The following is a 22218-nucleotide window of genomic DNA, read 5'->3' as shown; positions in this document are numbered from 1 at the left end:
GGGTTTTTTTGTTCATTTGGCTTTTTTTATTTTTCCTTTGTCATTAGAGGTAGCATGGCAAAATGATGAAGAGCACAGACTTTGAGACACAACAGCTCAGGTTTGAATCTCTCCTCTGTCCTTTACTAGCACAGTGACCTTGGGCAAATCACTTTAACTTGCCATGCCTTGTCTCAGTTTCCTTATATGAAAAACAAGGGGGATAGTAATTGCAGCAGACTCATAGGGTTATTGTGAAGATTAGATGAGGTACCATTTTTAAAGCACTTGAAACAGTGCCTGGCTCATAATGAGCACAGCAAAGATAGGTAAACACAAGTTGAGCTCCTTCTTACAATACATTATTTTCAAGTTGATTTAGGAAACACAGATCCTCAACCTGTAGTCTCAATAAAGGTATTTCTGTACTGTGTTCTGATATAGGCTGTCTTGTGTTCCCAGTGACAGTCTAACCTTAAGAATTCTTTCTAAATTTATTTGTTTTTTCTTCATTCTAGTAGGAGAAGGAACATGTGTAATGCATGCCCATCACTATTTTTTAAAAGCTGCCAGTATAAAAGTTGCCTATTAGAAATGGTAGTTTTAGTATTTGGAGCTCAAGTACCATATACCTTAGGTTTTGAAACCTCATGTGCCCACAGCATGGATTTAAATGAAATTCATAAATAATCTAAAACCTCATTCATCATTGATCTTTTTTTTTTTTTTTTTTTTTGAGACAGAGTCTTGCTCTGTTGCCCAGGCTAGAGTGACTGCCGTGGCGTCAGCCTAGCTCACAGCAACCTCAAACTCCTGGGCTCAAGCAATCCTACTGCCTCAGCCTCCCAAGTAGCTGGGACTACAGGCATGCGCCACCATGCCCGGCTAATTTTTTGTATATATATTTTTAGTTGTCCAGATAATTTTTATTTCTATTTTTAGTAGAGACGGGGTCTCGCTCAGGCTGGTCCCGAACTCCTGACCTCGAGCGATCCACCCGCCTCGGCCTCCCAGAGTGCTAGGATTACAGGCGTGAGCCACCACGCCCGGCCCTCATCATTGATCTTGACTGTTGTTTCCTATGATAGAAGTTAGACAGTTTCTGTGTTTAGTTTGCTTTGTTTCTGCTTTGCTTTTCCCAGTGTGCTCTTATTATTTTTTAATAAGTCATATTAAGAGTAGAAGGAAGAAGAAAATGGACTGTCATATACATAGAAGGTACTCAAATTGGTTTATGAGTCAAATCTAATTCAGGAAAATAGTAATTAAACTAGTGTGGAAAGGGATGAGATCTGAAATTATGGTGTGACATATTCACATACGATATGCCTTGTCTTATTAATTTGTATTTAACTCTCATAGCATAAATCTGAATCTCTGCTTTTGCACAGTAGTTATCTCAGAATGTTGGAAAATAAGCATTCCTTACACTCCTGAGGGCTTGTTTACCTGAAGCAATTTTAATGTTTTTTATCATGACTCAATCTTTGATGAATAATACAAATATCTGAAATACACATTGTGAGAGTTCTTATTTTAACCATTAGTTTTAAATTAATATTTCCCCCCACATCTGTCACCCTGTCTGTAATTGTTTCAGGTTATATGTTTTATATTTGTTTGAAACAGACTTTTTGAATAAAGAAAATCTTTGTCACCTCTTCATTTGATCATCCTTAATCCCTTACCAACATTTTTACTAGGAATTTTCACAAGAAGTAAAAAGTAACTGATTTGAGTTCACTGTCTACCTGTATCTGTCACGTAATAACTTTGAGTTAGTTACTTGCAGTACCACTGTCACATTTCAAAACAAGTATGAATCTGCTTTGGTGCAGAGACTCTGTGCAGAGGTTGCACTGCAGGTTATCAGTGTTTTGCCCCCCAGTAGTCTTGGTTTTTGAAATGTTTTGGTGTCTACAATTTTATAACACAGATGAGTTATAATGATATATATTAATATCATGTATTGTCCATCTACTGTATGTCAGCCACTGTGCAATTATTTACATACATTATCTCACTTAAAACCCTTACGTATTATCATCTTAAAAGCATAGCAGTCCTCCTTTAAGTTATGGAAGGTTCACCTCCTTGTAGCACACCCCTCATCCCCTCCCATCGCATGACAAACAGAAAAACACACACACAGAAGAGAAGTGGGTGAATCAGATGTTTTGAGAGAGAATGTGATCCATGTCACATGAAAGTTTGAGAATCCCTGGAATAAGAGGTAAATGATAGAAATGAAGATAATGGGAAGGAGATAAGACTCTAAATCTAAATACTCAATAAAATAGTCTTTTTGAGTAATCACGGCTTAACTTTAATTTTTAAAACATATACAGAAATGAATTATTGCTTTCAAGAAAGAGCTTATGTGTGTGTAGGTACCTGCTGTTACGTTTTTTCTGTAGGAAATTCATAAAAAGTTATTTAGTTTGTATTGTGAAAATGCTATACAAGCTTTAATATCAAAATTAGTTACAAATGGAAAGAAATAGTCTATAAAACAAAAAATTATTTGGAATTTTTTTAGTATTTGTATAATCTATTTCATATTTTAGGAGGGAAATTTAGCAAATTAGATATTTAACTCAATTCAACAAATTATTTAGATATTTAGTTAATCTTTCTTTTTTGTATATTTTCTATTTCAGAGTAGTATTCTGATTTTTAACTGAGGTTTCTTTTAAGGGAAATTTAGCATCTTGGAATGTATTTTCACAATTAAGGTGCAGGGTAAGATCTTTTAAATGTGTTTGGTCAGATAACAGTAGAAATACCCTTATGTGCAAACACTGAAGTAATTTATTCACACTATTAAGTCATTGGAAAGTTACGTTTGTACTGGGTATGTGGCAGATTTCACTTAAAGTTGGTAACATCAGCCATTGTCCAGAGTGTTTGCTCCATAAATGGCTAAAAGTTTGTCTACCTTTGTGTAAAATTAAAAAGAGAAATGATGAGGGTAATAGAATACTGTTGCATCAGAGTTTTAAAGGAGTCATATAGACTCTTATCTATATGTTCTTCAGGGATGAGAGTGATATATTTCCAGATCACATTATCTTATACATTAGTTGGAAAATGTGTTGCTGAAAACTTGTACACAGTTTTATTTTTTAAACTGAATAATAAGTATAGTAGGTAAGCTAGTTTTATTTTAAATAAATGCTTTTATAGTTCAAGTTGCTTCATAATTAAATCTGTTTCATAAAATCATATTAAAAATTGCATTTTTGTACAAGTAGAATATATGCAATTTTAATGTCTTAACTTCATTTATTAATACATTGTTATTTATTGGAACTCAGCTATGTGCCATACACTTGCTAGGTGCTGAGGTGAACAAGATAAGAGAGTTCTAGCCATTGCAGAGTTTATAGTTCAGAGTAACACAATTACTGAAGGAAGCACAATAAAGTGTAACAGAAGAGAGTAAGTCCAGGGTACTGTGGAACAGAATCTGAAGTAAGATACATTGTATTTGAGTTAAGATTACTTGTGAGGTGTTACCACTGATGATTTAAAATTTATTCTAATTTGTAACTTTGAGATTTTACCGTATTAACCACCTGCGGGTTTTTAAAAGCAACTTTCTTTCTTTTTTTTTTTTTTTCTTTTGAGACAGAGTCTCACTCTGTTGCCCTGGCTACAGTGTCCTGGCATTAGCCTAGCTCACAGCAACCTCAAACTCCTGGGCTCAAGCAAACCTACTGCTTTAGCCTCCCGAGGAGCTGGGGCTATAGACATGCGCCACCATGCCCGGCTAATTTTTTCTATATATTTTCAGTTATCCAGATCATTTCTTTCTACTTTTAGTAGATCCGGGGTCTCGCTCTTGTTCAGGCTGGTCTCGAACTCCTGACCTCTAGCAATCCACCTATCTCAGCCTCCCAGAGTGCTAGGATTACAGGCATGAGCCACCACTCCCAGCCTAAAAGCAACTTTCTTATGTTAATTTTTTAAAGTACTCTGTTAAAAAGTAGACCTGTATTAAATATCAAACATATATTATGTTCTCCAGATATTATCTGAGCATTTAAGTGAAACATACACCCATTTAAAAGTTTTAGTGTTTTTTTTTCCAGTTTGGTCAGCTTGTATGTTAAATAAATTTAAAATATAATTCAAAGAATGTAGGATCTTCTTTCTTAGTTTAAGCATTTATCATATGGACATAAAAGCAAGATATACAAATATTTTTCAATGGATTTCTGTTCAGAGCTTGTCACATTAATTCTCATAAGTGGGATTAAAAATACTATTTAAAAAATTCAGTTAGATACTATGGTTTATAGCAAGAGAATCTGACTTATATACATTTTAATTTGACTATGCACATTAGATCACTTTGCAAGTCCACTTTGCAAGCAGTTTCTAGCAAGCTAGGTTTTATCACAAACAGTGCCTGTGGCACTACCATCTTTTTTTTAAGATGTCCATCATTGAGCATCTTCCATACTAGGCAATGTATATTTTCCATTTAGTCTTCACAACAGCATCATGAGGGGAATATTGTTATAACGATTTTACAATAAGGGAAGAGACACAGTTAAATTGCTGGTACCCAAGTTCACACAGAGATAATCAAATTGGTTTCAATCCATGTGTATGATGACTACCAAACCTGTAGTATGTTATGCTAGTCTGTCTCCCTAAAACCCATCAACCTCTTGGGTCTTTGTACTGATATGCCTTCATCTTCCCAATGTATCTTTATAAGTCTGCAAAAGTATGTCATATTAACAAAATGTAAAAACTATGCTCATTCTACCTACAGAAGCAGAAGGTGGAAAGGCAGGGATATTAGGAAACTCCTGATAATCAAAACATTCCACACATAAAATTCTGGTTAATTCCAGTTTCACTGGTGATGATAGCTGGCAATCTAAGAACAAGTGTGGGTAATTGGCTCATTTTCTTGCTGTCACTATGGTAGCTCACGTTATAAAGATAACTTGAGGTAGGAGCAGTGGAGGTGGGGAGACCTATGATCTTTATTTTAATACTTATGTAATGGAGAAAAACGTTTGAAAACACTTGGAATTAACTCCAACATTAAAGCATTCTTGTCTTCAAAGGGAAAGTCATTGTCTTGAGGAATCTTTTAACATACCTTCTACTGGATAAGTTCAATTTAGATTGAAATAGCTAATTTCTTGAAAGCTGTGGTAAATGCTAAGGCTTCAGAATTCCATTAGGTGTGCACTGTCATCTAAAATAAAATACCCTTTCATGAGAAGCATGTGGTGAAGAGAGTAACAGACCAAGTGAGTTATAGCATCCACAGATCCAGAGCATCCTGACAGCCATCAATAGCAATGTTCCAGTGGGTTATTAAATGATTTTCTCATATTTGATAGCTATGGAAAGATTTTTAAAAAGAAATTTTTTAACAAAGGCTAAGTATAGAGAAGCTCTCTGAACTTGAAAGCTATTATGAATTTTTTACTTTTCTCTTTTTGTAGATTCTTGATTTACTTGCTTATTGTTTGTTTTTTGTATCTCAAAAGTGCATCTGAAAAATGCTGTTTGAGAGAGCAAGTCCTTAATTTTCAAATGAATTTTGACATGGGGCACTTCCCCAATTAATATAAAATATGCCTGTTTTAACTGTCCAGTCAAAAAATAAGAATAATATATTTGGGGTTTCCATTGATGGCAAATTTAATAGGTTTTGGGAGGAGGTGTATTTACCATTAGAGATGTTGTCTTTTTAAATTATAGACAATATAAAGTCTAAAGTAATTTTTTTCTACTGTACTTATAATTTATCATTTCTCTTATATGTTTGGAAATACCAAGTTTAATATCACTTAATATCAACATACCTGAAATGTTTCTTTTGAAATACCTACTTATTTACCACTCTTCACATACATGTTCTACACAATCTTAAGAAGCCTCTTACTTGTGATTAATATTCATGTTGGTTTGTTTCAGGCAAGAAACTGCCATTTGAATCATTTGAAAGTTAAATTTTATTTTTTTTAAGGACTATTCAAATAAAATTAGTTTTAGTCCTAGTTACTTTGTTTTTGTTTTTGTTTTTTTTTGAGACAGAGTCTCACTTTGTTGCCCAGGCTAGAGTGAGTGCCCTGGCATCAGCCTAGCTCACAGCAACCTCAAACTCCTGGGCTTCAGCGATCCTACTGCCTCAGCCTCCTGAGTAGCTGGGACTACAGGCATGTGCCACCATGCCAGGCTAATTTTTTTTCTATATATATTTTTAGTTGTCCAGATAATTTTTATTTCTATTTTTAGTAGAGACGAGGTCTCACTCAGGCTGGTCTCAAACTCCTGACCTTGAACAATCCACCCTCCTTGGCCTCCCAGAGGCCTAGGATTGCAGGTGTGAGCCACCACGCCCGGCCAGTCCCAGTTACTTTCAAGTGACTTAAAAGCCAAACGACCAGCACTCTAACATAAAGTTGGACTTTCTCTTGGTTCATCTGCATTTTTAGACAAATGCTGATTAAAAATGTACTATTGTAAGCCTTAGTTACAGTAGTATTTGTACCATATTGTTTTAAATGAATTCTTTGGGATTTTAGGTGACAGTGCTACACAAGTCACATTAGGAAGAAACAATATTTAGCATGCTGGTTCTCAATCATGAGTAAGCATCTAAATTGCTTTTTAAATTTTGTTTTATAAAAACATTAAACCAGAATCTCTGGGAATGGATCTAAGCTCTAAGTTTTAAAAGTTACACTTTTTTAAATGTTTACATTTCAAATTTTTTATTTTTCTAAGTGATATTCATGCTTTCTTTTTAAATATTTCTTTTTGGAATAGATTATAGAAAATGGTGTACCCTGGGACCTTTAGCTCTAAATCTCAGAAATTCTCTTTCAAGAATCAGATCAATTAAGTTTCCTAGGGAAAAAAAGATGATAATCAAAACAACCTGGGGGGAAAAACACAACCTGAAAAATAAGTGCATCCTGGAAGAAAGCCTTAAGTCTTTTCAGGTTCCTCAGAAATGCTACTGTGTTGCTAGGTAAGATGGATAGCAAAAGTATCATTGACTGATGTTCCCTGATGGGCTCAGATATAGCTATAATCACAGGTAAATACGTACCATATCTTGAGGTAGGTAATATTCAGGAGATAGGCTGACATCCAGTTTGAATGTCTGGGCATTCCAGTAATTGGACTGAAAAGCAGCAGTGTGGTGTTCCTGCCCCTTCTGCCCTCAGTGCTCTGGATTCCTCATAATCCTGTACGAAAATCAGAAAAGTTTGAAAGCCTTTCCCTAGGGAAGTCAGACCAGCCGTCTTGGGGTCACATCTGCAGTCCATGATGAGACAACCTCAAAGTTTTCCAGGCTCTGCTCTGCTCTCTGGCTAGCCCCCTCTTTTCCCTGGCCTTTGTCTGGGTTTCAGATGATTCTTCCTGTCCCTTCAGATTGGGGGTGGCATTTCCACCTACAGGTGGTTCAGTGGGTATGGCCATCCAGAGGAGGAGACTCAAAGTCTTTCAGCTGAGCTCTAGAAGATTATTACTTACTTCCTTTGCCCTGGGAAGAAGTCCTTGAGCTGCAAGACTTACTGTGGCTTCCGCCACTACTGGACAATATCTGTGTTCACTCCTCACTAACTGTATTTCTCATACAAGCATTTTGAGGCTTCATAGTGATCCTAGGACCTAGACAGCTGTGATAATTTCCACAGGTTTCTTTAATTCCTCTTTAATATAGGTTCATAACTCTTCACCAGTTTCACAAAGTCAAGGTGCATGGCAGATGGGTTTTAAAGGAGGAGGGACATCTGGGAAGTGACAGGGAAGCCTCCCTGGGCTGGCACTGTTGACAGGGTGTTCAGCAGAGTCTGGTCCGTGTTCTTTATTTGCTTCTCCCACTGCATGACATGGCCCTTCCCCAGGTGGCTGGATTCCCAGTGGTGTTAGTGTTCTGTCTTCTCAGTTTGCCTCGGGGATAACACACAAAGTTCTGTGTTTTTAAAGTGTGTTCAGTCAAATTTTCTAAATACACATCATTTTCTCAGTCTCAGATTATCAGATACAGTCAAGAATTATATTCTTAATTGCTGCTGTTAGAATTACATTTTAAAGAGAATATTTTTATAAAATTTGATCTTGAACAGAGTAGAAAATGTTAGGTGGCTATACTATTGTGAGTCAGTATTCTTAAGTAGGTACCATTTCATAGAATTATCCTAAATATTGTAAATAATAGGAAAGCAAAAGAATCTGAAGTATTAATCATAGAAAATAATTGGCTTTGAAAAATCTGAATTCTCTGAAAAAAGGCTAAACTGAAAATTGGCCACTTCAGTCTCTGGTCTCTGTCTCTGCAACTCAGTCCTCAGACTCCTTTTGGATTCTCTGTCCCTGCACTGTGGCCTGAGAACTGCTTCAAGGCAGTAAACTGGTTATTATTTTAAAAATATAGTTTACATTTGGAAGAGCAACACACTAGTAAAGTATACCTAAATATATTCAGTTACCTTACATTTTAAATATTTGTACTCTACATTCTGGGTATGTTTTAGTGTATATGGGGATGGATTTTATACTTTATCAAGCCTTACCCTTTAACTAGACATTATATCACTTAGGAGAATGGCCCTTTATTGTGAGAAAGGACAAAAGCTGAAACAGTCTAACGACGTGCATTGTTTTCACTCTTTCACTTCCTTTTTTATGGAACCCTGCTCCTTAGGTGATGTAATGGTCACTAGTTACCTTGCCCATCCTATCTTCAAAGATAGTGAAGGGGAAATTTGAGAAATGTCATTGTGAGTGAAGGAAATAGTTTGCCAGAATTCACCCAAAGTTAGCCTGAAAGTGTTACATGACTGGCCCAGCACCATCCTGGCAGGTTTGAGTGATTAGCCATGCCTCAGGCTGTGGCCTGGGTCTTGGCAATTTCAGGAAAATAATTTAGATTTAAAATACATGGCACATGTTAATGAACTATTGTAGCACAAAAGGCTTATATAATTCTCCCTACTTTTGTGCTTGAAAAATGTCCATAACAGATACTTTTAAAAGTTAATAGTAACAGTAACAATGAAGAAAACTTTCCTAGAGGGTGGGGGAAAGTCGCAAAGGAAGGGGAGACACATGGAAAAATCAGGAATCATTGAAAATTCTTTGTAAATTGATAATTTTAAATAGAAGCTACAAAAATAATCCTCTGCTGACTCCCCACTTGAACAAAGTGACATGTAAATTGGCTCCAGTGACTTTTTTCTTTAAATATACAGTTCAGTGGTTTCTAGTATATTTACAAGGTTTTGCAGCTGTTACTAGTATCTGATTTTAGAACATTTTCACTGCCCCCAAAAGAAACCCCAGATGCAATATCAGTCATCTCCCATTCTCTTCTCACCCCAGCCCCTGGCACTCACTATTCTACTATTTGTCTCTGGATTTGTCTATTCTGGACATTTTATATGTGTGAAATCATATAATATATGGCCTTTTGTGTCTGGTTTCTTTTACTTAGAACGTTTTCAAGGTTCATCCATGTTGTAGCATGTATCACTATTTCATTCCTTTTTGTGGCCGAATAATGTTTCATTGTGTCAATAATATTCCATCTGATGTAACACATTTTGTTTATCCATTCATCAGTTGATGGACATTTGAGTTTTTCCCACTTTTTGGCTATTATGAATAATAATGCTGTGAATATACATGTACCTGTTTCTGTGTGGACATATATTTTCAGTTCTTTTGGGCATATATATAGAAGTGGAATTGCTGTGGTCACGTGTCAACTCTGTTTTCTTTTTGAGGAACTGCTGAACTGCTTTTGAAAGCAGCTGTACCATTTTACCTTCCTACCAGCAATGTATGAGAATACCAGTTTCTCCTCATCTTTGTCAGCACTTGTTATTGTCCGGATTTCCTGACTATAGCTACCCTGGTGGTTGGGAATGGCATCTCATTGTGATTTTCATTTGCATTTCTCTAATGACTAATGTTGGTGAGCATCCTTGTGCTTATTGGCTGTTTGTTGATCTTCTTTGAATAAATGTCTGTTCACATCGTTTGTCCATGTTTTAGTTGGGTTGTCTTTATATTGAATTGTAAAAACCTTTTATGTGTTTTGAGTAGAAGTCTTTTATCAGATGTAGGATTTGCAGGTCTTTTTGACCATTCTGTGGCTGTCACTTTCTTGATGGTGTCCTTTGAAGCACAAAAGTTTTTAATATTGACATAGCCCATTTTATCCATTAAATTTTTTCTTTGGTTGCCTTTTGACATGATATGATCTCTTTTTTCTAGTTTGTTTGCATTCCACTGTGTAGATGCCTTGCACTGTATTCCACCAGTTCCTTGTGGATTTACTATTACAAATACTGCCATAAGACATGAATGTGTATGTATATCATTTTGTGATTTTGCCAGTGGGATTGCTGGGTCAAAGAGAAAATGCATATGTAATTTTGGTGGTTATTGCCACATTCCCCTCCATAAACATTGGGACATTTTCTGTTCCCACCACTGCTATATGAGAATCCCTGTTTATAGTTTTGCTAGTCTGATAGGTATTAAATAGAAATGCTATATTAGATGTAGTTTAGAAATTGGTCTTCTCTAAGAGAAATTGTCTTTCCATAACTTGACCTTTTGTGTTGTGTTTTCTGTTTGTCTGTATCTTTTGCTCATTTTTTTCATTGGGTTTTTGGGGCTTTTTCTGAAATTTTAGAAGTTTCTTTCTTTTTTTTTTTTTTTAACATACCAAGGATACTAACCCTTAATTCATAATTTAATTTGCAAAAATTTCTTTTACTTTTACCTATCCCATTTGTCATGCATATTTTTACCTTGTTTATGGTGTATTTTGGACATGTAAAAGGTTTAAATTTTGCTTGTTTGTTTTTAGGTTTTGTGGGGTTTTTTTGTGTTTTTGTGTGTATGTGGTGGTAGTCCCATTTTTCAGCCTTTCGCTTGCTTTGTTTCTGGATTTTGAGTCATAGGAAAGGGTGAAGCAGGAGGATCTCTTGAGGTCAGAAGTTTAAGACCAGCCTCAGCCACATAGCAAGACCCTGTCTCTATAAAAAATAGAAAAATTATCTGGGTGGGGTGGCATGTGCCTGTAGTCTAAGCTACTTAACAGGCTAAGGCAGGAGGATGGCTTGAGCCCAGGAGTTTGAGGTTGCAGTGAGCTATGATGATGTCGCTACACTCTAGCTCAGGAAAGAGTGCAAGACCCTGTCTCCAAAAAAAAAAAAAAAAACTGGAGTCTGTCTTCTCAAGCCCTGCTACTGCTTTATCAATTAAATTTATTAAATCCTTTGTTGTCATTTAAATGATGTTCACTGTATCTTCACCAGGAGTAGATTCTATTTCAAGAAACCACTTTCTTTGCTCATTCATAAGAAGCAACTTCTCATGTGTTAAAGTTTTATCCTGTGATTGTGGCAATTGAGTCACATCTTCATCTTCCACTTGTTTTTTTTTTTTTTTAATTTAAAAGGCATTCTCCATGATTTTCTAGCTTCCAGGTTGCTACTGAGAAATCTGATACCAGTTTGTTTTATGACCTCTCCTGTCACCCACCCTGCGGAGCCTTTCACCTCTTCTTACCACCAGTGTTTGACTTTCCAGGTGGATGTGCTGTGCGCTTCCTTCCATTCATATGCTGGGCATTTCATGGTCTTTGTCCATTTGCAGATGCCTATTTTTCATTGGTAGGTACTTTTCTTGAATAATTTTTCCCGTTTTCATTCTGTAACTCTTGTTATTCAGATATTGTATCGCAAAGTTTTTTTCTCTTATCTCCTATTTGTGTATTTCTTGTCTTTTGTTTCTACTTTGTGTAAGATTGCCTCAATTTTATTTTCTAACCCTTTTACTGAATTTGTTTATCATATTTAAAGTTTTTTGAATATTTCTATTTAGAGTATCCTATTTATGGTTTATACGTGCGATTCCATTTCTTACTTTTCCATGATATCAATTATATTTATTCTGTTTGCTCCATGTGGCCTCTTTCTCTCTTTTGTGGAGAAGCTGGTCTCAAATGTCTGGTGATTCCTGGCTGTCTGTTTGTATTTATGAGTGAGACATTGGGAAGCTAGTTGGACATTCTTTGTGTGGGTTTTACTGTTGGGATGTCAGGTGGTCAGATGGCTTTTTCTTTAGGTTCCTTCAAATGTCAGTGTCTGAAAATTCTTTCTCTGGGATCATTTAATTTCTCCAGAAAGGTGCTGTTTGGTCTCTTGTCTGCGCCTGAGATCAGGCAACTGGAATTTGGTGGTAGAAAGGGACTTTACCTGTTCATGATTCATTAGGTAGCTTTTCCCTTAAAAGCCTCCCGATGCCCATCCCACCCACTCCAGCTTAAAATCCCCACCTTGCTCACCTATCAAAATGGTATTAAGCCCAAGCTGCCCACAGTCTGCCTTCAATCCTGCATGGCCTGATCTGAGTACAGTTCTCCACCTCCTTCATACTGATTCTCCTTATTCGCCACGCTCCCGCCACTGTCCTTTCTCAGTTATGTCTTTGCATGTGTTTTCCCCTTGGTGTGTCTAGCTCTTTTTCATCATTTAAGTTTTACTTCATTTATGATCTCCCTAACTTTCTATGATAGGCAGGATTGGTTAGGTTGTGCTCCAAAACAAGCAACCTCAAACCTCAGTGGTTCAAAAAATGGGTCATGCTCATTCTACCCATCCATCATGGGTTAGTGGGAGCTCTGCCTCGAATGGTCCTCATTCTGGTAGGAGGCTGACAGCAGCCACCATTGGGGCATTGCCATTGCCCGTGGTATATAGAAAAAGCGTAGCAAATCAGAGTAAGATTCATGAATCTTCAAATGCCAAGTGTCATAAATCACTTTTTTAGGGTTGTGGGGAAGTGTGACAACCCAAATAGGTGGCCAGGCAAAGATCTCAATCAGTGGAGGGTTACGAAGCCAAAGTTCAAGGACAAACCACAGAAGCACCTGTGCTATCTGAAGAGGGATTTGGAAACTCAGTATTTAAAGAGTGAGGGCATATAGAAAGAAAAAAGGGGAGAGGGTGGGCCATGATGCAAATGGTGACATTCTTGTGTTAGTGCCAGGAAATCTTCATTTTACACAAGATTAGGTAAATGTTTGAAGAGAAAAGGGAGTAAAGGAAGAATCAGTTATGCAGATGTCCCTGGGTAGCTGGAAGAAAGAATGGTCTTGTCTCTGTTCTGCACTTGGGAAGATAAACTTGTAATCCACATTATTAGTGTGGAATCAAAGTGGACTTTAGTTTTAGGAGCTAGAGTTAGCCTGCAGACCTGGAAGTTACAATTTGCATGTCCTCATTGATGGGCGGCCAGCAAACAGTGTCCTTATGGATGATCTGTGGGAACTGTCCATGTAGATGCCTGAAGCCCTTTACCTTTCTGTGGCAATCTGGCCAGCAGTGTTAGTAACAGCTATTCATTTGCAAGAGGGCGTTGCATGACTCAGCATCTGGGCTTGACCTTCCCTTTTGGCATAAGGAGTTGGAGGGTCCTGAGGTTTTGATTTTCCTTTACAAGTGCAATACTGCTGTTGCTTAGGACAACTAGAAGTATTTAGTGAACAACACTGATGACCACCACAGCAACCTTGACCACCCAATCTAAAGTGGCACTCCCCATTGCCTGCTGTTTTTTTCCTTTTCTTTTCTTCTTTTCACAGGACTTGTCACTATCTGAAATCATCTTTTTGTTTTCACATTTATTGTCTGTTCCCCCAATAGCCTCAAATATTAACACTAAGCCATATAAGTATAGGAACCTTTCTGAATCATTCACCACTATATCCTGAGTACCTAGAGCAGTGCTTAGCAAATAGTAGGTGCTCAAAAACATTGGATGAATGATTCTAGGTTAATTTTTGAAATAAGCAAAATTTTACACTTCCCACTAACGGGAATACGCACTTTAATAGAACTGGGCCCTTTTCCTATTTTCTTTAATGTCCATTAAACAAAATTAGGTGTGCTTTTGTTATGAATTGCTATAGACAACTGAGAGTAATTTTCTTTGATAGTAATAGTTATTTTTTAAGTATTCAAAAACATTTTAGGAAAAGTCTTTAGAAATGACCATCATTAATCAATACAAACCAGAAAGTTATCGCAAAAATACAATGTATTATGCTTATAATTCCATAAACTTCCAATTGCAGTATTGATTTAGATCACTGGTAAAAAACTTCGCTGGCCCAACAACGTGGAGTGCAAAATGATGCAAAATTAGTAGTGTTGTCTAACAGCAACTATTTTCAGCTCTTAGCTATATTTTTATGAGAATACTTGTTTATCTTTGCTGAATAGGGAGATATTTATGTTATATTTAATCATAATTTTACATGACAAGATATAAAAAAAAACACCTTATAACTTCCTTCTAGTTCTTTCTGTCCCTGCAGAAATGAATAGTCACTAATAATTATTACTCCCTTTTGCTTGTAAATGACATTCTTCCTTATGAAAGAGTTTTTCCTTCCTGTGAATAAAGAATTTTTTACATTTTGAAATTTTAGCTTTATATACTTATAGGCTGCTTTCTATTAGAAGTGTAAAATATTAGAGTTTTTAATGGAGGAAGTTTGTAACTTAATATTTGTTAGGTTTGGACACATAACCCACTTTGGATAAAACCAAAATAATTTATAGCAAGTAGAGAAACTAACAGCCTAGGTTTCATAATGTAGTTCTAAAATTTTTAGATTAACGTGATATACTCATCTTTTTAATGTAGTAAATTGTTGATAAGCTATTACAACTCAAATCTCTTCCATAATTTATGATTTTTTGTAGACTTCCATTTTTATGGAGAAATGTGTAGACAGCAAACTGCTTTAGGTCATTTTTGTATGTGATAGTGTTTTTGACATGTTCAGAATGCAAAAATTTGGCTCACACCTGTAATCTTTGCACTCTGGGAGGCTGAGGTGGGAGAATTGTTTGAGGCCAGGAGTTCAAGACCATCCTGAGAAAGAGCAAGATCCTGTCTCTACAAAAAATAGAAAAATTAGCCAGGTGTAGTGGTACACGCCTGTAGTCCAAGCGACTCAGGAGGCTGGGGCAGGAGAATCGCTGGAGGCCAGTAGTCTGAGGTTGCAGTGGGCTGTGATGACACCACTGTACACTGGCCCAGGCCACATAGTGAGACTCTGATTCAAAAAAAAAGAAAGAAAGCAAAAATTTGAATTATGCAATCTGCACCCAAAATTTCTGTTTATATAGATTTATTTGCTTCCCCAGGATACAGTGTTGTACAGTGTTTTGGAATTATTAAATTCAGACTTTTCCATGTTAAGCTTGGATCCCATGCTGAATGGTGTAGGGTCTCTGTCCCACAGAATGTAAAGAAAGTGTCAAAACAAACTAACTCTTATGGGAACTGTGCTGTGCTCTGGCAGGTACAGTGCAGGTTGTATAGGTACAGAGGACATTTTTATGCATCAAATACTTGAGGCTAACAGAGAAGCCCTTTATAGTTCTCCACTCTTTATGATTAACCAGGAGAAAATTGAATACTTTCTTTTCACTATTCTTTTATATTGATTTCAATAATTTTATGGCATATTCCTGAATTTCTATTTAGGAGAAGATAATTATTTTCCTTAGGATTCTTTAGATTTATAAATATTAATAAATTTTTTCAAATATGGCCAAAGTTATTAATTTGCATGTGATATACTTTTTTTGTTCTTATTAAAAACTATGTTTTCTCTGGCTTGAATTTGATCTTCTGGCTTTAAAAAAAGTTTATGTATGTCTTTCCTCTCTTATATAGTCAACCTCATCCTCTCAACTGAATCTTTTTATAGGATCTCAAGCATTTTGAAGCCTTTAGTATTTCAAATGAATCCTTTGTTGAAACATGATTGACTGAATGTGCATTCTTTCCTGAAACCCTATTGAAATGAGTGTTGGGGTGTGTGTGTGTGTGTGTGTGTGTGTGTGTGTGTGTGAATCCATATATAGAGACAAAAAGAATGAGATAGACTAGAGTGTAGAAAAGATGACATTTTGGAAACTGGAAAGAAAGTGGTGGAAGTGTCTTTTGATTTAGCAGGAAAGGTAAGTGCCTGAAAGGGAAGGTCAAGGAACATGCCAGTTTGAGCCTCAAAACCATGGAAATCTCAAGAATTAGAGGCACCAGGTCCCTCTGGGGGTGGGGAAGTGAAGGGGCTGAGAATGGGGTGATTTCTCCCAGTCTGTGGTAGTTACATGCGCAGAGTCCTTCCCTAGCACCTGCAGCCAGCTCGCTACCTTTTTCTATACTGCAAAAGCCTTGAGGTGTGTTTTCTGAAAAGGGCAAATGAGAACAGTTCTCATTTAGACTGTCTTGAAAGTGGGTGATGCCCTTCTAGAAACAGGGGTACTAGGAGACAGTCTAGACTTCTACTTCTGGCCATGGCAGAGCAACTGCTAATGGACTTACATTCCCACCCTCCATGATGAAACTGGGTAAAATACACAAGGCTATTGTTTTCCGGCACTGGGCAATAGGCAGTATAAGACTGCAGTCCCGAGAGGAAGTAAATAGAGGAGATGAGCCCACAGTTGCCCTGCTCTGTGTCTGGGGAAATGTCTTGACTGGGTCTTGGAGCACTGGAGATGCGATAAGGGTTCAGAGCAGTTGTGAGTGTCAGCACGTAGTCCTGGTAATTAAAACAGTGAATGCTGGGCCGGGCGCGGTGGCTCACGCCTGTAATCCCAGCCCTCTGGGAGGCCGAGGCAGGTGGATCACTCAAGGTCAGGAGTTCGAGACCGGCCTGAGCAAGAGCGATACCCCCATCTCTACTAAAAATAGAAATAAATGATCTGGCCAACTAAAAGTATATATATAAAAATTAGCTGGGCATGGTGGCGCATGCCTGTAGTCCCAGCTGCTCGGGAGGCTGAGGCAGTAGGATCACTTAAGCCCAGGAGTTGGAGATTGCTGTGAGCTAGGCTGACGCCAGGGCACTCACTCTAGCCCGGGCAACAAAGCGAGACTCTGTCAATAAATAAATAAATAAATAAATAAATGATAAATAAAAACAGTGAATGCTGGTTTAATTAGAAAGTCGGGTATGACTTTATTGAGAAGATAAGAGGAAGGATAGTGTATGTGCATTTTTGTTGGGGGTGGGTGTATGTGGAAGAGATTAATTGACTTGAGGTAGGACGTCAGTAGGTAAGGGTAGGGCTTATAAATACAGAGGTAAGTACCAAAAAACAAAACTAAAATAGAGGGCAGGGATTGCCGTAGGGTAGCAGCAATAGAGGTACAGGGTTTGGGATTGTTTGATTTTTGAAAAATCATATGTACGTATTTGAATTAAAATGAGGATAAAATTTGCATAACCATAGACCTTCCTGTGCCTTCTCATCTCTTTCCAGGTCCTTTCCCATCTGCCTCCTCCCTTTGTTCAGTCTGTCTTCTGGGAAGAGCTCTTATTTCTGTTTCAGTTTCGCCACCTGTCACTCACTCCTTCACCCACCCTGATCTGATTTGGAACAATATTATTTCAACAAAATAATATTACTCTTGCTAAAGTCACCAGTGACCAACAGTTTGCTAAATCTAGTGGACTTTTCAGTTCCTTTTGCTTTTTGACTTTTCAGTGATACTCTGCACTTTTTGAAACCCTATCTTCACTGGATTTCTATAGGATAGCTCTCCTGGATTTGCTCTTAGTTCTTGGGGCCTAGGTCTCTTTCTGCCATATTCTATCCTAGGGAAGTCAAATCTGCAGTTATGGTTTTGGTTACTATTCTTGGGTGTCTCACAGATCTTCAGCATGTGCTCTCCTGAACTCCCCAGCTGTATCTCCACATAGCTGCTTGGCATCTTCCCTTGGATTTCTAAAAGGCATCTGAACTTGGTCTGCCCCAAACTGAACTCAGCACACACACGCACACACCACTGCCTTCTGCAAACTTAGTCTTCATCCCACAGTCCTTACTTCAGTACCCTGTGTAAGCCAGAAATGGAAGCTTTGTCCTTGAGACTTGCCTCTCCCTCGTTCCCCGTCCAAAATTAAGTCCTGGTGATGTTTTCTCTAGGCTTTTTTTTTTTTTTTTGTAAGGCAAGCATGGAAATGAGGTTTATTGAGGAGAGAAAGATAGGATTATAGAGCAAGAGCAAGATACAGGTTTACAGAGTGTGATACATATGCCACAGATGACAACCAGACACATTGTCACAGCAGAAAAAGAGAGCTAGGCTTTTTTTTGCTTGACTTGTTTTATGACGAAATAAAATAAAAACCTTATATGAGTTAACTCCAGAAGAACTCTCTGATACATAATCCTCTTGGGATCATTGTACTTTATTCTTGATCCTAATATAAAAATATATGAAGAAAAGACCTCTTAGGACTTTTCTGGCCCCCCATGGCTCTTTAACAGTAAAATTTAGTATGTAATTAAAAAATAGCATCCAAGATTCATAGGTCTTAATATATTTAGTAACTCTTATCTATTTATCTTTATAAATTCTCTTCCTTTGTGCATGACTTATTTCTTATTAGCTTCATGCTCTTATTTTATACTGATCTTGAATTAAATTGCTGAAGGGGATGTTACAATAGGGTTATTAAAATATTTCAAAACTGTTAAAGTGGAAATAATTAAACTCTTCAAAACAGTTTCAAGAACAGTACAAAGATATCCTGTGTTCCCTCAGCCTGATTTCCCAGTTGTTAGAAATTTACCATATCTGCCTTATCACTCTCTTTCTCTGTAGATACAAGTCATTTTTTTTGGAACCATTTGACAGTAAGTCACAGATATGATGTCACAGGACCCCTCAATACTTCAATGTCTGTTTCCTAAAAAATAGAGACACTTTTCTACATGAATCACATTATGCCCATCAAAATCAGGAAATTAATACAATAGCACATTCTAATCCACAAACCTCATTCAAATTTTACTGATTTTCTCCAATAAAGTCTTTTATAGATCCAGGATCCAATATAGGATCACATGTTGCATTTAACTGTCATGTCTCATTAGTTTCCTTCTATCTTGAACAGTTCTGAGTCTCTCCTTCCTTTCATGACCTTGATATTTTGGAGAGGACAGGCCAATTACTTTGCAGAATGTCTATCAGTATGTGTTTGCCTGATGTTTCCTCATGACTGGATTTAGGACATGCATTTTGAAAGGCAGCTGTGCTCACCACTATACCACCAATGTACTCAGGACATACATTTTTGGCAGGAATACCACAGAAGTGATGCTGTGTTCTTCTCAATGCATCCTATCAGAAGGCACATGATGTTGATTTGTCCCATTGCTGATGACATTTACTTTTATCATTTGGTAAGATGATATCTGCCAGACTTTGCAATGGAAAGTTAATGAATAAATATTGTCTGGAGATATTTTGAGACTATGTAAAAATCCTGTTCCTGATCACACTTTCACCCATTTATATTAGTATCCAGTTTTGCTCCTTGACCAAAACAATTATTATAAGGGTTACCAAATGGTAATCATCCCTTCCATCATCGTTCTACATTTATTAGTTGACCTTGTATTGTAAGGGAAAGCTTTCCTGCCTCTGTATCCACCCCCCATTTATTTATTAATTGATATCAGTATGGGCTCCTAGGTTCCTATTTTATTCAATGGGTTATAGACAATTGCTCTCATTATATCATTTCTTTGATGTTCAAATTGTCCCAGATTTAGCCAGTGGGAGCCCCTTGGTTAGCTCCAGTGTCATTTTGACATATCTCCATGATCTTTTGGGAATTTCCATACTTTATGGCACATGATGTTCTAGGCTTATTCAATACTTTCCCTGCCTGAGCCCTGAAATTAGCCGTTTCTCTGGTTCCTTTTGAGGAGAATAGTATTTAGAAACCAAAGTCTGGATGTCTGGTATGCTCATTGCTGCTGGTATACTCATCTTTGTGTTTATGTGTATATGTATGTATGTGTGTGCATGTATACATACATACATACATATACATTTGTCCCTTGTTCCTTAGTGGGGGATTCGGTCCAGGACCTCCTATAGGTACCAAAATCCATGGATGCTCAAGTCCCTGATATAAAATGGTGTAGTATTTGCATATAACCTATGCACATCCTCTTATCTACTTTAAATCATATCTAGATTACTTATAATACCTATAATACCTAATGCAATGTAAATGTTATGCAAATAGTTGTTACATGGTTTAGGGAATAATGACAAGAGAAGAAAGTCTGTACATGTCCAGTACAGATACAATTTTTTTCTCAAATATTTTTGATCTACAGTTGGTTGAACTGTGGGGTTTACTTGGGTTTGTCAAGGAAAGGGAGGACTGAGGGGGCTGTGAAAGGAAGTGTGGAGGTGGGGAAAGAGGAGATTCACAGGGCTCAGTTGCAATCATGGAATACAGTGAAGTGCTGAGAATGAGCTTCCCTCGCTCATTCTCTTCCCTTATGGGACGGGAAAGGTCCGGGCAAGGAGATTTTAGGAATCCCAGAAGCTTTAATGTTTACTGTATTTTTAAGGCCTAGAATTTAAACAGTATTATAATCTGTAAGATTTAGAGATATGTTTCAGTTGTTCCCAAATGCTGGGGCTCATGATCTAACACAAGGTTCGTGATGAAGGTTTCCTAGGCTCATGCTGTTCCTAACAGAAGAGTCCCTCCAAGCTGAGTCAGGAGAGGCCTCTTCTGTGAAACCCTCAGTCATCAGACACCCGAGTGTAGCCCCAGGGTTTTCCCCAGTCTTGCCAGACACAGGTGGAAAATCATCTGGAGGTCGGGTGACTATGTTCTTCTGTTAATCCAGAATACTGAAATTTGAATAAAATAGCAATGTTGTTTCTTAATAATGTAATAAATACCCCTGAAACTAACATCTATTCAAGAATATGATTGTTCCTAATAATTTGTGGCCCTCTGGTATCCTGTTTGCCAGCTTTTCCCATCTTACCCCAGAAGTAACTATTAATACTCTTTGCATTTTCTGTTCATGGTTTTATTTTATTGAAATGCTTTCATTTATCAATATATGCATATACAATTGGGTTTTTTAAGCCATGATTATAATAAACCAAAGTACAAACAATTAGGGCATTTAAATTCCATTTTCTATTGATCAAATTACAAACAATGCATTATTGATAAATGTTGTCTTGTAATATTTCTGTGCATTAGAATAAAACTTAAATTTATTTAAAAAAACATGTTGGCATAAGGTAGCCATTTGTTCTCCTTGGGAAAACCTTAACCCTTTCATTTTTAGACTCTCACTTTTTATGAAGTAACGAAGCAAATGGTAACTTGTATGAAGAAAGTGGTGAGGTGGATGGTAGGGAATGAGGCAGAAAGTTGGCAGAGCTACCTGCTACCTTGGTATGATCAGTAGTCAAGAGGCACTGATGATGTTACTCGCTTGTGTTAATAATAATTCAATTTGTAATCTTTTTTTCCCTTATGTTTTTATGTATTACTACAGCTAAAGAAGTAAACAGCTCATGGCACGTTTAACAAAAAGATGACAGGCGGATACAAAAGCTATCCAGCATCTTTGGGCAGCCATTGAGATTATACAGAACCAGAAGCAAATTGCCAACATTGACCGTATTACCAAGTAAGTAAATTTAAACAAACAAACAAAAAAATCCTTGTAAAATTTCATGTGAGATCTTGGGGGAAAAGTCCAAAAATACTTTATTATGCTAATCAACATACATTACAAAGGACTGAAGTCACTTTCTTTGCAGGAGTATATAGTTGTTAGAAAAACAAATATAGAAACATACACAAGCAACTTGTGTTTATAAAATAAATATTAGATAAGTAAAATATCAGTATGTACTATTTATAATAGTTTTGCAGTTATCAGAATTTTTAACTCTTGGTAACTTTAGGTCTTTTATTAAAATGGATTTTAGTTAATCATTTGCTTTTATGTAGTGAAGCTGTCTAAAAATAGTATACTGTTCATTACTCATTGTAATACAGGACAAGCATGGTATGTGCAGTAAGTAAATAACATCTTGGCTGTGTGCTCACGCTTGTAATACTAGCACTTTGGGAGGCTGAGGCAGGAGGATATCACCTTAGCCCAGGAGTTGGAGGCTGCAGTGAGCTATGATGATGGCACTGTACTCTAACCGGGGCCACAGAGCCCCTCAAAGACCCTCAAAAGAAAACAAAGCAAAATTGTATTAGGTCATAGCCCACTGACAGCATTTTTAACAATTTCATTCTATATTTTAGAAATTATTAAATAAACCACTCGGTTTTGGTTTTTTTGTTTTTTGAGACAG

The 22218-nt window shown here is 37.0% G+C and overlaps 1 long non-coding RNA gene across 3 annotated transcripts in view; it reads left to right on the top strand.

Annotated features, from left to right (window-relative positions):
- Positions 1-22218, top strand: part of LOC123642994 — a 31137-nt gene that overhangs the window by 2605 nt on the left and 6314 nt on the right. For all 3 annotated transcript variants that reach the window (XR_006736569.1, XR_006736571.1, XR_006736570.1), the window contains exon 2: positions 21402-21536. This is a non-coding gene — a long non-coding RNA (uncharacterized LOC123642994). The remainder of the gene's footprint in view (positions 1-21401; positions 21537-22218) is intronic.

Source organism: Lemur catta, chromosome 7 (genome assembly GCF_020740605.2).
Source record: "Lemur catta isolate mLemCat1 chromosome 7, mLemCat1.pri, whole genome shotgun sequence".
Lineage (NCBI taxonomy): Eukaryota > Metazoa > Chordata > Mammalia > Primates > Lemuridae > Lemur > Lemur catta.
Note: the sequence above shows the minus strand (reverse complement) of the source record. Positions and strands in the feature narration are given on the sequence as shown.